This window comes from Rhinolophus hipposideros (genome assembly GCF_964194185.1).
Source record: "Rhinolophus hipposideros genome assembly, chromosome: 18".
NCBI classification, from domain to species: Eukaryota; Metazoa; Chordata; class Mammalia; order Chiroptera; family Rhinolophidae; genus Rhinolophus; species Rhinolophus hipposideros.
Genome location: NC_138064.1, coordinates 34966742 through 34984714, shown reverse-complemented (window position 1 = coordinate 34984714; position 17973 = coordinate 34966742). Strand labels below are relative to the sequence as shown.

General features: G+C 37.2%; 1 protein-coding gene across 3 annotated transcripts in view; it reads left to right on the top strand.

The window, feature by feature from the left end:
- The window catches only part of CDK14 (cyclin dependent kinase 14), a 563325-nt gene that overhangs the window by 139501 nt on the left and 405851 nt on the right, over positions 1-17973 (top strand). The window lies entirely within an intron of this gene.

The following is a 17973-nucleotide window of genomic DNA, read 5'->3' as shown; positions in this document are numbered from 1 at the left end:
TTCTTGGGTATTTCACACCCTTGGTGAGGACATTGAACTTCGCTGTGCTTGCAGGCAGTAAGGATAGTTTTGAATTTGGCAAGTTCACAAAGAATGTTAAAATATGTTCACTTGTCTGATTCCAGTTTGTTTTCACTGTAAATATTTTAAACTTTAAGAGTTAAGGATCAAATCTTCTTAAAGAGAAATCCTTTTTATTTTAATGGAATTTTCTAAACTCAAACTACATCTAAATTTAAACTATGTCAAGTCTTGCATTTTAACCTAAGGTTGTATTAAGATCTGAGGTGATTGCTGCTTTTTGACTGTAAAAGTTTTACTGAAACTCCTCTATTTCCAAGGCTGGCCTGCACTTGACATTGTAAAAAAATTCTTATGATCTTTTCAAATTAAGTAATTTTCAGATTTAACTTATACTTAAGAACCTTTGGAATAGATGTTCTAAGAGTTGAAAAGGTAAGAAGAGAATGCTAATAGAATTTTGATTCTGTCATCTTGCTACGAAACACCTGCCATTTTAAATATTAACACAAATTTTAAATATTAAATTCCATGAGAGCCAAAATAGAGCAAGAAATGTCAACTTCTAGAAGAGTATTGACACTTCAATTTAATTAAACTGTATGACACTGAATAAATTTTGTGTCACATTTTGTGAAGCAGAAATAAATATTATTAATGCAACATTTGTGAAGAGAATTGATTATCTGGTTTTCACCATACTTGTTTCCATAATCTTGTCTGTGATTGCAAGGTAACATCCACCGAGGTCACAGATAAATCACTAGCTTCTGGGAGAACCTTTAGATTTCGTATCATTTAGAAGAAATGAAAGGAGTCGTTGAAAATGATTAAGCTTATATTATTGAAAGAGAATTGTATATTTTTTACTGTATAATTATCTTATATATCAATCTATACATGATATGTAGAAATTGGCATTTTCGGATATTGCAATGAGGCATACTTAAACTAAAATATTATTCTCTTTAATAATATTAATATATTATTCTCTTTAATAATATTATTAATATTAATTTAATAATATTAATATTAATTTAATAATATTATAATAATATTAATATATTATTCTCTTTAATAATATTAATAGAGTAAAATATTATACTCTTTAAGTGAAATTTAAATTTAACTAGTCGTCCTGTATTTTATGTGCAATAGTGGTTATAATCTACTAGTGCGTTATTTCCCTTGTTGCTCCATTGTTCCTGCTTCAGCCACTGGGAGCTCTTTGTCCTTTTGAGATGTGTTCATCCTTTTGTTTTTTGAGCACTTCCTTATTTTCTGGTTTCACAAGACACTCTTGGCTTATATTGTCTTTTCTCAGCTCTAGATGTAGAATCGGTCATTTCTCCAAAGAGCCTTGGTTCCTTTTATAAGAAAATGGTATTTAGAAACCAAGACGTAGGTGCTGGGTACGCTTGTTGCTCCTGAGGGTCATGTAGTTTTGAAAGTCAGTGTGTACAACCTAGTATAATGGCATTTCAGTATTATTTTGAATTTCTAATAAGGAATTAGTTAAAATCCTTACCAAGAAAGTTGAGACATCTGATACTCTCTGTATCTCTATCTTTAAAGTTAAATTTATTGTTTATTAAAGTAATGCTTGAACATAGCTTGAAAGATCAAAGAGGAAAGGATTCTAAGAGGATGGTAGTAGCATAGGATTTGAAACTTCTCATGTAATTAGATGGAAGAACAAGGATAGTAAAACCAAAACCAATGGATAACATTGACAACAAGGTCACAAGGTGTCTTCATGAACCTTGACATAGGAGTGAAGGGAACAGATCCTGAACAACTTTTAAAGTTGCATGGTATCTGACAGTGTGATGCGGGAAGCTCAGGGAAAGCACAGGGACCAGGGAGTCCTCAGAGCCAGGAATCTCCACGTGGCAGCTTGCTGGGCCATTCTTAGGACAGTGGCATCAGCTGGGAGGGGACTTTGATGGCTCCTGTGAGTGGAGGGGTGCCAGGAGACCATGGATGGTCTACTGCTATTGGAGTGGTCTGTTGCTCTTTCTCCTGTGACTTCTCCAGACGTCTGTCCATCTGAAGCACCTTTACGGCCAAAGCCCTTCACTGAATAGAAAGTGCTAGAGTAGACTACTGTGCATGGTAGATTCAACAGGGGCAGAGGAAATAGAGGGTCCAGGCTGAAGTGTTGGAGAGAAACAGATGGGGGAAGATAGTGTGTGCTAGATTGGCTTTTTTGTAACTTCATGAAAACAGGGTAAAGAACTTTGTTCCGTGAAGCTTGAAAAGCTATCTGGATCGTACTCCTCTCTTCTTAAACTACAGAAAAATTCATTTTACTTAAAAATAACCAAAAGAAAAATTACTGGTTGAATGCCGTACAAAACTATGAAGAAAAAAGAATAAGGAGCAGAATAACATCTTTATGAAAAGATAATGAAAGCAAGCTAGAAGGAGGTAAACTTATCTTTGTTGGCGGGTTTTTAATACATCTGGAAAGTCTAAAAGAATCAAAGGAAATACTACCAGCAATGAGAAAAGTTAGCCAAACAGCAAGTTATATAAAATTTACATACAAAACCCAATAGAAACCTTTATAAATTTAAAGAAGAATAAGTGTGGAAAACTAGTAAATAAAGCCAATGATTAAGCATTTATTTTCTGTGATTCCTATATGCAGTTTACCACATGGTAATCTAGTCATTGATCGGGGAAGTTTCTTTTAGATGTCATCCCACTAATAAATCAAGAAAGAACAACACATTTAAGAATCACCATTTGGCAACCCCTGATGCATTAATACGTGTAGGCAGTGATTCGCAATACCTGCTAACATCACCAAAAGAGAGATAGCCAGACATGATGTCCTGGTGAAAGTATACAAAAAGCACCAATAGCATTAAACCCGAATCTGAGCAAGCCTCTAGATATAACCACTGATTTACAGGGTACAAAGGAACACATCAGGAGAGGATTTTCTCTGTTACATTCATATCTCCAAATACATTTCCCTTACTTTTTGGCTGAATATATAGCATTTATAATCTGATTCTCATTTAAATACTGTTCATAGTAGGGTCACATAGTGTACTATGGTTAAGTTTCCTTCCTTGAACTTGATTTTCCTACTCATAATTGCCTCCTCTTTTCATTTGTTCATAATTAATGTAATTCATTGATATAATTTTAATCACAAACTGAGGCCCCAGACTACTTGATAAAACTATGAAACTCCTGACACAAGTGGGAATCATGTCACCTATCAGATTTTCTTGCCCTTCAGAATGGCCTTGCAATTCTCCACCCTTCTAACCCAGTCTTGCCTGGTTGATTTCCCAGCCTGCAGCCTGCTGTAATGAGGCTTCCCTTCTCTATCTTCCTGAGAATTTGCTTGTCCTTTCGTTTTGTGTTAAACACGAAGGCTCTGGTTTACTTACATACCTTTCTTGTTCTTGGTTTATTTACTTGCACATATGACTATGTCTTTAGCCATATTTGATTACTTGATTAATGATATGACTAGGTATAGGATTCCAGTTTAGAAAGTAATTTTTTTTAGCCTTTCAACATAGCTTTGTTCTGAAAATCCCAGTATTGTTATTTAAAGCCCTGGGCTATTATGATTCCTAATTCGTTTTCTGTGATCTGTGGTTTTTCTTTGTGGGACCTTCTAGGATTTTCTTTTTATTCCTGATGTACGCCTTTTTCTTGGTACTCAGTAGATCTTTTCAATTTTGAAATTAATTTCTTTCAGTTTGAGAATGTCTTATTTTATTCTGTATTTGTTAATTTCATTTTTGGTGTTCTCTGCTTCATGGGTTTGTTTTTGGTTTTCTGGGTTTTTTTCTTTTTTACTTTAATGTTCAACTAAATTTTTAATTGACGCTAACGTTTATTTCCAAGAGCCCTTTCTTATTCTTGGAATGTTCTTTTTAAAACTAAATCTGTTCTTCAATGAGTAATATGTTGTTTTATATGTTTCTGAGGATGCTAAATCTAATTTGGGAAAATTTTGAAGAGTGTGTATATATATATATATATATATATATATATATATATATATATATATATACTATCTTGAGTTTCCTTTAAGTTGTTTCTGTTTATTTGTTTTGGTCTCGCCTTGCCTGTTGGGACTTTTTGGAAAGAACTGTTGGCTCAGTTCACATTGTGAGTAATGTACTGAAAAGTTGAGTGGCAGTTCTTTGGGCCACCAGTACTTATCAACTAGCCAGCCTTAGCGTAGGGAATTTCGGTGAAGACCTAGTCATTTCTGATGTCAGTATTGCTCCATCTTTTTTCTTGGCCAAGTAGGTCCCCCAAAGCGAAGTTACAAACCTGTGTTTTTAGGATATGTAAACCTAGCTTTAATTTTTCTGAAATGATCAAGAAGGGGCTCAGGGCCTCCCAGGTCTATGCAGACTTTCTTGTGCTTTGTTTTTATTCAGTGTGACTCTTCACCTTGATTTCCACTGTGTTCTTGGTTCCACTTCTGAGCCTTTCTGGTTCAACCTCTTCTGAGAATATACCTCTGCCAGGATTAGGGAGAGGGGTACACCTGGTTAGGAGAGTCCAGGAAAAAGCACCTGTTCCTTAAACCCACCCCAACTAATCATTTTGTTTTTAGCCCCTCCTTGAAGTTCAGCCTCTAATTCTTGTGTGTTTCTGAGATCCTGAAGTATGAATTGACTTATTTTGTAATGGCTTACGTCTTTAGTTATGGTTCTAGTTAGTGACCTCCCAGCCGTTTGTCTTCTATCTTCAAAGTTTTGTTGGTATCTTATCTGCAGTCTTCTCCTTACTCATTCTGTTTGTCCTTTTGTGTTATAACTTGACTATCATTTTAGCATGAATCGGTGATAGGAGGAGATAAATATATGTGTTAAAGCCATCATGTTTAACTGGAAAAATTTCCTGTTTCTGTCCTATTTTGTTGTTAACTTCCTTTAGATCCTCTGAGATTATTATTGGGTTTACCAATTCCTGGTGCACTCTGCGATGCCTTTTTTATGTATCATTTATATTACATTGTGTGGAAATTGCTTTGCTTTCTTTTCATTTGAGGAGTTTTTGCTTCCATTACTGGAAAAATTTCTTTGCTCTTTCCTCCTTAAGCTGGTAATAGTCTCTATTTCTCAATTAACACTACAGTATTCTGTTTTGAGTCCTTTTTGCCTACTGCTTTTTTATTCTTCTTTTTGTGTTGGGCAAAGGTATTTTATGATACTCTTTTTGATGGAAAGACTAATTTTCTTTGGATTCTTCATTGGGCAGAAAATGGAGATGAGAAAACTTCTTGTGTAACACAATTTTGCATCCAACAATGTATGGGTTTGATCGTTTTATATCCACTGGCATTGGAATTTTATGGACATAGGTTTGGTTATTCTCAAATAATTTTAAAGTCGGATAGGCATCAGAAAAGTCCCTTTACATCGCTTCTCGGCCTTTTGGCTAAGATCAAGTGTAAAAAAGTCCCTTTACCCAAGGGCCACCAGGATTAATGTCATACTCTATTTTATTGTTATTTCTCTCTATTTTATTGTTATTTCTTTGAAAATATTAATTATTGTGAATAGGCTCCAAGACTACAGCAGAAGAGGAGGGAGAGCTTGAATAGAAGTGTGACATTGCAGCCTCTTATTTTAGTGAGGAAAGCAGGACAGCCATTCCTGTTTCTTGGACATATTATGTTAGAAACTGTTATACAATATCACAGCTTCCCAACTGTGTATATGAGGTCTGCCACTTAAGTTCGCAAACTCATCCTAGAGAAAGTGCTACACACCTCATTGCTGAATATCACTACGGTTACCTTCGAAGTCCTCCCCTTGGGAAGCTATGCACTGATGCCAGTGCCTAGTCCACCCTCCAAAGCAATTCTGGAACTCTTTCTGGAATGGCCATGTATTACCCTTGATGTCCTGAATGTCATCAAAATGTCTTTCTTTCAATATTTCCTTTATCTTTGGATAAAGAGAGAAGTCATTGGGGGCCAGATCAAGTGAGTAGGGAGGGTGTTCCAATCCAACTCACTGTGTGAGCTGGTGCATTGTCATGATGCAAGAGCCATGAATTGTTGGCAAAAAGTTCAGGTCATGTAACTTTTTCACGCAGTATTTTCAGCACTTCCCAATAGTAAATTGATTAACTGTTTGTCTAGCTGGTAAAAATTCATAATGAATAATCCCTCTGATATCAAAAAAGGTTAGTAACACTGTTGTAATAAGTTCAGGAACTTAATTCTCAGACCTCGTATATCACTATGCTGTTTACATACTGGTCATTGTCTGTGTTAGAATCATGACTAGGGCCATCCCATTGGCTCAGGCGGTTGTAGCGCCGTGCTCCTAATGCTGAGGTCGCTGGCTTGATTCCTTCCTGGGCCAATGAGCTGCGCCCTCTACAGCTAAGACTGTGAACATCGGCTCTCCCTGGAGCTGGGCTGCCAGGAGCAGCTGGCAGCCGGCGAGAGCTGCCATGAGCTGTTAGGAGTGGCAGACCGATGACTGGCAACCGATTGCCTCAGCTGGGAGGAGCGCAAGGCTCATAATACCAGCATGGGCTAGGGAGCTGTGTCCTATACAACTAGACTGAGAAACAACGGCTTGAACTGGAGTGGGGGTGGGGGCAGGTGGAAGAAGGGAAAAAAGAAAAAGGATCATGACTAAAATCAAGGAACCAAGAGTGCCTTAACCTTTGTGACCATCACACTCATCTATACTTCTCGATTTTGTCCAGATAGTGGCACTTTAAAATTCAGGCAAAATGTAATGAGTGTGATTTTATTTAAATTGGTATATTTCAAGAGGTGTTTGACAGATTTTGTTTATTTCAGACACTTTTTGCATGCCTACTCTTCCAGGGTCTGGTCCTGAGTGATTAATACTGTTACTGACAGGACAAACTTTCGCTCCCCTTTTCCTACCACCTCCTCCAACCCAGCTGTGCTCTTCAACAGCCAGAACAATTGGGAGTGCTCTTGGAGACTGCCTGTCCTGCTGGCCCAGTTTAGAAGGAATTTCAGTGAGCTGTGTTTTCAAAAGCCAAGCTTAAAGAGACCATATTTTCCAGACATTCATATTGAGATTGCTGCCCTCTGTACATTCCACAAATTCCTCAAAATTTACCTTTTTCTATCACCGGAAAAAATCTACATCCCATGATAGGCAGGCCCAATCTGGAGGGGAAGAAGGTGCAAACTTGAAAATGAGAGTTCTTCTTCAGTTCTCAGATGGTCGTCCTTGGGGATCTCATCTTGGCCCTGCCTTCTTCTTGTGGAGACTAGACAATTCCCAGATAGAACCAAGTCCCCTTGTCAGGCTGTCATCATGTCCCTTTGTGTGGCATCTAGATATATTTTGTTACCAACACACCCATCAAGTATGAGTTACCTTTGTGTGGCTGTGTCTAATAGGGCTAGAAATGCGGGATGATAGAGCCTTTGATAGAGATCAAAGGCAGAAGAAAAATTAGCCAAAGCAGGTTTCACTTCAAATCCTTGTTTAATGAGATCATGTAGTTCTAATGGAAGCCTTCCCACCTTACCCTCACACCCACTCTCACAATTATAGTGTATTGTAATAGAGAAGTGATTCTTAACTTGTGGTTTTCCTGCAATTCATGTGGCCATCAACAGTCTTAAAGGGTTATGTCTGAAGGTTGAAATCAATTTTCAGTGAATTCAAGGTGAAATTGGACATTCTTATAGCCATACCAAGGTATAATTACAATGAACACAAAGGTATACTCATGTAGTTTATAAAAATACAGTTCAAAAACACATTCTTGCCTCTAAGAATGAGATTTCAGTAGATGACAGATTTAAGCATAATTTAATATCTCTTCCATTTGGGTAGGAGTTAGATCTCCATGGGAAGATTCCACAAATACAATAATGATAAAGAAAATCCAGTTTTGATTCCACTCAAGGATCTTAGATCTCCTTCCTTCTTTCTTTCCTTCCTTCCTAATTCCCTCCCTCCTTCTCTCTCTCTCTCTCTCTCTCTCTCTCTCTCTCTCTCTCTCTCTTTCTCTCTCTTCCCCTTCCTCTTTCCCCTCCCTTCCTCTCTTCCTTTTTTTCCCCCTCTCTTCCCCTCCCTTTCCTTTCCTTCTTTCCAGTCCAAGAAGATTTATTCCAAAATTCCTCTTAGTTTTAAAAATTAAAATAGAAGTACTCTGTACCAAGAATCACTTGGCCACTTAAATGACAAACCCTTCAAGTTTTATAAATACTTTTAGAAGAGTTCTGCTCTTGCAAAGAAGTCTCAGTTTCTGTGATTTGAAGCATCCTGACAGAATTCAGTAACAGTCAGTTCCCTGCTTTTGTTGTTGTTGTGAAAGAGGAACATTTTCCTTACCAAAGACAGCATGTGGGATATGACTTTAGATAGCACCTTGTTTTATAGGCGAATGGTTTTTGTAGAAAGAACCATGTGGTAGTGAGAGAACACTTTATCCTAAAGGATGAGGAAATTTTAATATTCTCTGGATGAACTTCAGTCTGTAAAGGATCTTGGCTTCTCTTTGAAATAATGACAATCAATAAAGGCTATGGGAGCCCAAAAGGTCTCCACATGGCCCATCCCCTCCTTGCTGAAGGAGATGCTTCTTAAACACCTAACTAGAGTGAGACTTATACACAGCTGTGGACTACATATTTTGGTAACAAGAACAATTTAACATGAACACATTTATAACAACAAACATCTTTTAAATAGTAGTTCTCAGTGAGAAATTCACTTAATTCACAGAGTGTTAGGTTATAAATTTTCAGATACACCTGTAACAATAATTTTGATTAGTGGACTTTACTATGAAGTACTACTTTACTGTGAAGTAATACTTAAGTTTAATTGATATTTCAGTTTGATTTATCAAACATAGTAAGTAAAATCTAAAATTCAAATAGTAAATTCTTAAGAACTAAAATATGAATACACATATGAGGAATGACAGACATTTCCTATTTGGCAAAAGTATAAGGGATTAAAATATTCAATAATTCAAGAATTTATCTTAAAAAACTTAGAGTTACAAAGATATACATTGGAGGGATTCACTATAACCTTATTTTTAATAGTGAAAACTGGAAACGATGTAATTGTTAGGATATTTGTTAAATGTTATAGTACAGCCACTTGATGGTACACTGTAATACCATTATAAATCTGGTTTTGAAGGATGATATGGAGAAAAAAATCTTTTTATATAGTTAGTGAAAAAATTAAATATAAAATTACATATACACTATAATACTAAATATGTTTTTAAAAATATACACAGAAGAAAGGGCTGGAAAGAAATATATCAAAATGTTAGCATGAGCTATCTGTGAGGAGGTGAGTTTAATTTTAGTTTTCTATGTTATTTAATATTATCCAATTACTGTTGTATAATCAGAGAGGATAAAGGGGTTTCCCCTCTCCATTCTTTTATAACTTTAGAATGGAAAGAAATAAGACAGCCACATAAAGACCAGTTTCCACTGGTTCATCCAAAATAACATGCTCTTCAAACACATCTACTGTGATATATTTAAATAAGGAGATCCTTTCAAGAATTTCCTTCATTGTTTTGGGTTTCTTTGCCATGGAACATACTCCAACCATAATCACGTTTCAGGTGAAGACTCATGCTCATCATCTTCATCTGCATGGTGGAAAAAATGTCTTATCATTTCAGGGTTGATTCCCTATCTTTAGGCCCAAGAAAGAACCTGGGGGCTTCCCTCATTTTGATTTCATCTGCTATGGATTATAATTTACATGTGCTATACTAAAACTGCTTCTAAATAAACAGCATCAGAAGAAAGCCTTCTCTATACTAGCTGGCAGAAGTCTGTTGCTGCAGTTTGTTTCTACTTATACAGTCACTTGAATTGTGATGACAGTTGGCAAATGTTCTTTTGTTCTCAGATATCATTGCTTCATTGTTGCTACAGTTTTAAAAGACAAAGATAGTGAGGCTCTTGCCTCAGTGAGGTGATACAACAGTCTTTTTACCTTGCATGTAACGAAGCCATAGAAACACGTCTTTCCCTCTGCTGCTGCTGGAGGGCTCATTACATATTTTCTAGTCTGACCACACTGCTAGAGACTCTTTTGAATACTACTGCCTGCCACAGCTGCGGTTGTCACTTTGTCATGCGAGCAGCTGGAGATAGCCGAACCCATTCAGGTCTCAGGCTTGCATAGAACCAACCTCAGGGTGGTGTCATAGGGATTACATGTAGGTAATGTATTTAAAGGGATTAGCTCAAAGCCTGGCACACAGTAAACAGTTGATATTAGCTAGCTGTTTTTGTTGATTACACAAATAATGAACTAGAGCTAGTAAGGGCAGGGTGGCAGACACCATTCAACCCCAATATTGTCTTCAGTTTTTCATTATCCATGACAATGTTCACCTCCACTGGTCCAGACAATTGGCAGTTCTCTGTACCTTTGTTCTGTTAAAAAAACTGTATTAACATTTTCTCGTTAAATTCCACATGTCTGTGCAGTTAGTGTCCACTAATAATTGCTGATGAGCCCTCTGGGTTTCCAGTTCTCTAAAGTGCTATCTCAAGCCTGCACCCTAAGTAGCAAAGTGATAAGGCAGGGACAGTTGGCCCATAGAGCTGTTTCCCATCCATCTATGCACCTGACGTCAACGAGCCAAAGAGAATGTTTAGGATTGACAACATACTGGTTTGATCCAGCATCTGTATTTAAATGTGATGGCTTAATGTAGTTACAAGGGAAAAAAAGAAACCAAAGCCTTGAATTTTAATTATTAAACAAAAGAGGATCTCTCCTTCTGAATTATTCTTAGTTTTGCTCATTTGATAGGAAAGGTTTTATTATTGCTTCTTTAAAAACTTAGCACTTGGATTCCTTATTTATATGAATAGTAATTACCGTTCAGAATCTTACTCCATACTTAAAATAGGTTAACTTTGCAAGAATCTAGCTGTTACAGCTCAGACTATGTTGTAGACATGGCCTATTTCATTGGCTCATTCTTTTGTATACTAGAACAACTTTTATAAAGGCATTACATGTATGCAATTCTTGCTACATGACTTGTATGCAATTCTTGCTAGCATGACTGATCTGTAAATTATAGTGTATTTTCATAATGTTTATATATCCATTTCACAGGACAAATAACATTGATTGTATTACCACCAAAGGTGGTGAAATATTAATTTTCTGCCTTCACAGTTTTCATAGAATGTATTTTAACTATAGCAGTTAATGCATCCAAATTCATTTAATTAGATAAATACTACTTTGTGCCATTAGCATCTTCTCTTACTTGATTTTTCTTGTGGATAAATGGAGTATGTTTTAAAAAATATTCCACTTGTTTTTCTAATTTCCTCAATTCAATTTCTTCAACTCCTAAATTTCATATAATGTGTCTCAAAATGATTACATCATCTCTGTTACACAGGCAATTTATGAAGAGTGAAATCTATCATTTTTAGAAATTATTTATGTCTTTCCAGGAAAAGAAAGTATTCTCTTGCAAATTTTGTGTAACTATGTCTTGTACTTACTTGCTCTAAATACGCAGTAGTAGTTTATATCCTAATATGAGTAAAGAGATAATTTCTGCTGCTGCTTTTTTCTTCAACTTAGATTGGATTTATTCTTAAAGGAGCACAAAAGCAAGCAGACTTCTCATTCTGATTTTAAATAATTTAGAGTGGAACTGTGAACACAATATTTTCCTCATTGAAGATCATTTTATACTGAAGTTTAATATAGGTTTTGAAATTTCTATTTAAAACTTGGGCTCAGGAGGGTGATGGTAAAGTGTAACATTCACAAGCTGTTTCATGGTGATGAAAAATGCATGTGAGAACATAACCCACATAGGACTAGTCAAGCGATTTTGAATGTAATTTTCCATTAAGTTTTACTTGATTCAACTCAACACATGGTTAGTACTTTACAAGTTTCTTAAAGAAAAGAATAGGTGGTCCAGTGTTTTTATTAATCACTTCCTACTATATTCTATGTTGTTCCTTTTCTATCTGTAGCTTAAATGTCTAACTCATACTACTTTTAATCCTTCTTCTTTTCTAGTATGTGTATGTATATTTACATTTTCTTTCATGTGTTGATGTGGCCACATCCCAGGGGTCATAAAATGTCATGTCCTTAGTGCTACTTATTTATTTATTTATTTTTAAGATTTTTTTACTAAAAATATAGCTAACTTACACTATCATATTAGTTTCAGGGGTATAACATAGTTATTCAACATTTCTATACCTAAAGAAGTGATCACCATGATAAGTCCAGCACATCTGACACCGTACTATGCTTTCATAATACTATTAACTATATTCCCTGTGTTGTACATTACATTCCTGTGACTTATTTGTTTTATACCTGGAAATTTGAATCCCTTATCACCCATCACCCCTTTCCCCCCCTTTTTTAAATTTTTTCAATTACATTTGACATTCAATTTTATTTTATATTAATTTCAGGTGTATGTATAGTTGTTAGATATTTATATAATTTAAGAAATGATCCCTCTGACTAGTCTAGTACCCACCTAGTACTATACATAGTTATTACCATACTATTGACTATATTCCCTGTGCTTCACTTTACATCTCTATGACGATTTTGTAACTACCAATTTGTACTTCTTAATCCCTTCACCCTTTTCACCCTGCCCACAACCCCCTCTCATCTATTACCCCAATAAATCTAATATCCATTTGACACCATACATGGTTATTACAATATTACTGACTATAATCCTTATGCCACACCCCACATCCCCATGACTACTTCATAACAATCAATTTGTACTTAATCCCTTCCTCTTTTTCACCCACCTCCTTAACCCCTCTCCTGTCTGGCAACCATCAAAATGTTCTCTGTATCCGTGAGTGTGTTTCTGTTTTGTTTGTTTATTTTGTTCTTTAGCTTATACATATAAGTGAAATCCCATTGCATCTGTCTTTCTCTGTCTGACACTCCACTCAGCACAATACCCTCCAGGTCCATCCATGCCACCACAGATGGCAAGAACCCATTCCCTTCTATGGTCGAGCAATAATCCATTGTATACATGTACCACATCCTCTTTATCCATTCTTCTATCAGTGGACACCCAGGCTGCCTCCACATCTTGGCTATGGTAAATAATGCTGCAATGAACATATGGATGTACAGGTCCCCTTGAAGTGATGTTTTGGGTTCCTTCAGATAAATACCCAGAAGAGAGATTATTGGGTCCATTTTTGTCTCTTATTATAACCTTTGTTTTAAAGTCTATTTTTTTCTGGTGTAAGTATTGCTATCCCAGCTTTTTGTTGTTTTCATTTCCATTTTAATGAAATGTCTTTTTCCATCCCTTAACTTTCAGTGTGTGTGTTCTTCAATCTGAAGTGAGTCTCTTGTAGGCAGCAAATGTAAGAGTCTTGTTTTTTTATCCATTCAACCCTCCTATGTCTTTTGAGTGGAGCATTGAATCCATTTACATTGAAAGTAATTGTTGATAGATATGTAGTTAGTGCCATTTTATTGTTCATATTTTTGATCTATTTTTCCTCCATCTTAAAGAGTCCCTCTAACATGCCTTGTAATACTGGTTTGGTGTTGATGAACTCCTTAAGCTTTTTCTTGTCTGGAAAGCTCTTTATCTGTCCTTCAATTCTAAATGATAGCTTTTCTGGGTGGAGTAATCTTGGTTGTAAGTCCTTGCTATTCGTCACATTGAATATTTTGTGCCAATTCCTTCTGGCCTCCAAAGTTTCTGTTGAGAAATCAGCTGGTAGTCTTATGGGAGCTCCCTTATAAGTTACTAATTGCCTTTCTTGCTGCTTTTAAGATTCTCTCTTTGTCTTTAAACTTTGGCATTCTAATTCTAATGTGTCTTGGTGTTGGCCTTTTTGTTTTCATCTTGTTTGGGACTCTACGCTTCCTAGACTTGTATGCCTATTTCCTTCACCAGGTTAGGAAAGTTTTCAGTCATTATTTCTTTAAATAGGTTCTCAAAGCCTTGCTTTCCTTCTAAGATGTGAATGTTGTTAAGCTTGATATTGTCCCTGAGGTCTCTTAAGCGCTCCTCATTTTTTTGGATTCTTTTTTCTTCTGTTCTGATTGAGTGTTTTTTGTTACCTTGTGTTCCATATCACTGATTTGATCCTCTGCTTCATTTAGTCTGCTGGTGGTTTCTTCTAGTGCTTCCTTCATTTCAGTTATTGTATTCTTCACTTCTGACTGGTTCTTTTTTATGGTTTCTGTGTACTTTTTTTGCTTGCTATCTCTTTGTTGAAGTTCTCACTATGTTCCTTGAGCATCCTTATAACCATTGTTTTGAACTCTGTCTCTGGTGTGTTGCTTGCCTCCATTTCATTCATGTAGTTCTTTTTCTGGAATTTTCTCCTGTTATTTTATATGGGACGTATTTCTTTGTTTCCTCATTTTGAATGCCTTTCTATGTTTGTTTCTATGTATTAGGTAGATCTGCCACATGCCCCAGTCTTGGTCTGGTGGCCTTATGTACCATGTTTTCCCGAAAATAAGACCTACCCAGACCATCACCTTTAATGTGTCTTTTGGAGCAAAAATTAATATAAGATCCAATCTTATTTTAACATAAGACTAGGTCTTATATAATATAATACAATACAATATAATACAATATAATATACACCAGGTCTTATGTTAATTTTTGCTTCAAAAGACACATTAGAGCTGATGGTCTGGCTCTGTCTTATTTTCAGAGAAACATGGTAGTAGGTGTCCTGTGGAGCCCAGTGGCACAGTCTTCCTGGTCACCTGCTCTGGGTTCCCCGTGTGTGTCCCTTGTGTGGGTTGTGTGTGCCCTCCTGTTATAGTTGAGCTTTAATTGCTATGGGCACCTCAATGGGTGGGATTGACCCTTAGGCTGATTGCATATGGGGTTTGGCTACCACATATGCACAGTTTACAGGCTACTGTGAGGGTGGTTTACCCCACTGAGTGGGATTTGCCCACTGTGGTCTCTGGTGGTCTCTGATGCCTGTTGAGTCCACCCTATGTGTGTGCCACTTGTGGGGCCAGTTTGGTGGTGCTCTGATGTTATCTGAAGCCAGTCTCCAAATATGTTGGTTCTGGGCCTCTTGTAAGGGGCTCCGCTGCAGGCCCAGGTCACCCACTGCCTATGACCAGGTGGAGATTACCTGGTGGGAGCTATAAAGTGATCCGAGGTTGTTTGCTCCCTGTGCTATACCTGGAGGTGGGTGGAAGAGACCACACTGTGAACTGAGGACATCTGCCACCAGCACAGGGTCTGGGGTATCTCTGCAAAATGCCAGAACACCCTGAAGCCTGATGTTACCTGCCAGCTCCCTCAAGGTTCAGCCACTGATAAAGCTGCAAATGGGTGAGGCAGGGTCTTAGGGAGTCACTAGAGTGTGAAGAGTTGTGGTCTCCAGATTAATGTAAATTCTGGTTTGGTGCCCGTGCTGAACCTGAAGCGACTCAGCAAAAGTCTCAGAGTATACCAAGGCCAGTCGCTGCCAGCCTGGGTGCCGCGGATTTCAATAGTTTTCCAAGGAAGAGTGCAATGTGGGTGGTGCTGGCTGCTGGAGAGAAACTGCCTCAGGTGTCGCGGGAGTTGAGTGAGGTGGGGTCTCGGTGAGTCAGCACAGTAGAGCTGTGGAGCTCACCAGACCAATCAGATTCAGATTTGGCCATAAGCGTAGGGGGCAGGATTGACACAGGAAAAAGGGTACCCACCTGCAGGCTGGCTGGGAGAAGGACCCCACACAGGGAAAATGCTGACGGTCCTCCAGCCTTTGTCCGGAACCCCACAACTCAGTCAGCCCCCCATATGTCTCTAATACCCCCTGAGTCACTGTCCCTCAACCAGAGCTCAAGGTGAGTGCTTTCAAGCAAGAGAGTCTGTGTGCCGACCCTTTCAGAGGATGCCTGGGTTTCCCGCAGCCTTCTGTCCCATATGGATTGTGGAAATCCCCAGTGTTTGTTTATAGATGGATACTGTGGGGGCTCCTCTTCCTGGCACCAGTACTGGGGCTAGGGACTCTATTGTGGGGTTGGGGGAACCCTTTGGGGGAAGCTTCCGCAGCCGAGATAGCTCTCCTGATTCTCAATTTCCACATGGAAGTTTGGGGCCCATTTCACATCTCTGCCTTCCTTCCCGTCTCAATATGGCTTCTTTATATCCTTAGTTATGAAACTTCTGTTCAGCCAGACTTCAGATGGTTCTCCAGGCTGACTGTTCTGTAATTTAGTTGTAATTTTAATTTGTTCATGGAAGGAAGCAGGCACAGTGTTTATCTACTCCACCATCTTGGATGTTGTTTTCCTTTTATTCTTTATTTCTGATTTATTGCATTGTGTTTATAAAAAGTAACTGGAACTGTTTCTGTGGTTTTGAATATTGAGATTTTTTGTGGGTTTTTTTGTGCTAATTTATGGTCATTTTCTTGTGAATGTTAAATATGTATTTGAATGTATATTAATATGTATAATAATTGCAGTATTCAAATCCACATATCCCTTATGTATTAGTTGTCTGCTTGCTCTGTTGATGTCTGAGTGATGTATTTCTCCCATTATCACTGTGGATTTGACAATTTCTCATCCCTTTAGATGCTTTTAATTCCTTATATAGTTATCATTTTCTAATATGTTTTGGTTTTACTCTTTCACAGTGATATTAAAATTTGCTCCTATGGAGGACTGCATTTTCCTTTTCTTGCCCTCTGGTGAAAGTTGGGGTGGGTGTTGAGCATAGCAAGAGTGGTGAGATAACCCACTCTTAGCACTTTTAAGGTTGTGACAGGTTATACCACTTTTTACAGAAGAGTTCTTTTGTCACTGTTAAACCTGAAGAATAGGTTTAGTGAGTGTTTTTTGTATTAATTCATGATATATGAATGATATGCTTTTGATTATCTTTTTGCCTTATCACTGGAAGATATAGAGGAACACCTTTGTATGACTGAATTTTATACGGTGATTTACAATGGGGTTCAGATAGTAAACATTTTCAACTTTGCTGGCCATGTGATCTCTGTTACAACTACAACTCTGTTGTAATTTGAGAGTTGTAAGGCGTGAATACCATGTTTCCCCCAAAATAAGACCTAGCCAGACAATCAGGTCTAATGCATCTTTTGGAGCAAAAATTAATATAAGACCCGGTCTTATTTTACTATAAGACCAGGTATAATATAATATAGTATAGTATAGGATAGGATAGGGTACGGTAGCGTAGGATAGGACAGGACAGGACAGGACAGGACAGGACAGGACAGGACAGGACAGGATAACACAACACAACACAACACAACACAACATTACAATACATATAATACCGGGTCTTATATTAAGTTTTGCTCCAAAAGATGCATTAGAGCTGATTGTCCGGCTAGGTCTTATTTTTGGGGAAACACCATATGTGTAACTGTGTTCCAGTAAACTTTATGTGTATCAATGAATGTTTGCAACTGTGTTCCAGTAAACTTTATGGACACTAAAATTTTATTTGCATATTATTTTCACATGCTATGACATTTTATTCTTTTCACCCCACCCCACCCCTCATTCCCCATTAAGAAAAGGAAAACCCTTTTGAAGCTTATGAGATACACAAAAATGGATGGTGGGTGGGATTTGCCAGCTGCTAATTTAGAAAATTATATAATAACATGGAAAATATTCATAACTTACTGAGTGGAAAAAAGCAGGTTACATGACAGTATGTATAGTGTAATCCCATTTATGTAAAAAAGCAATCATTAAGATACTGGAAGGAGATCAAAATATTGACAGTGGTTTTCTCTTGGTGGTTAGATTTTGGGTAAATTTAAACTTCTACACTGTGTTCATTTGTATTTTCTGAGTATTGTACCCTGCATATTTACTATGTTGTTTTTAAAAAATAAACAGTCATATCAGAAAAAAGTTATTTAAAAAGTGACAGAGGATCTGTATATGTTTAGCAAAATTGGAT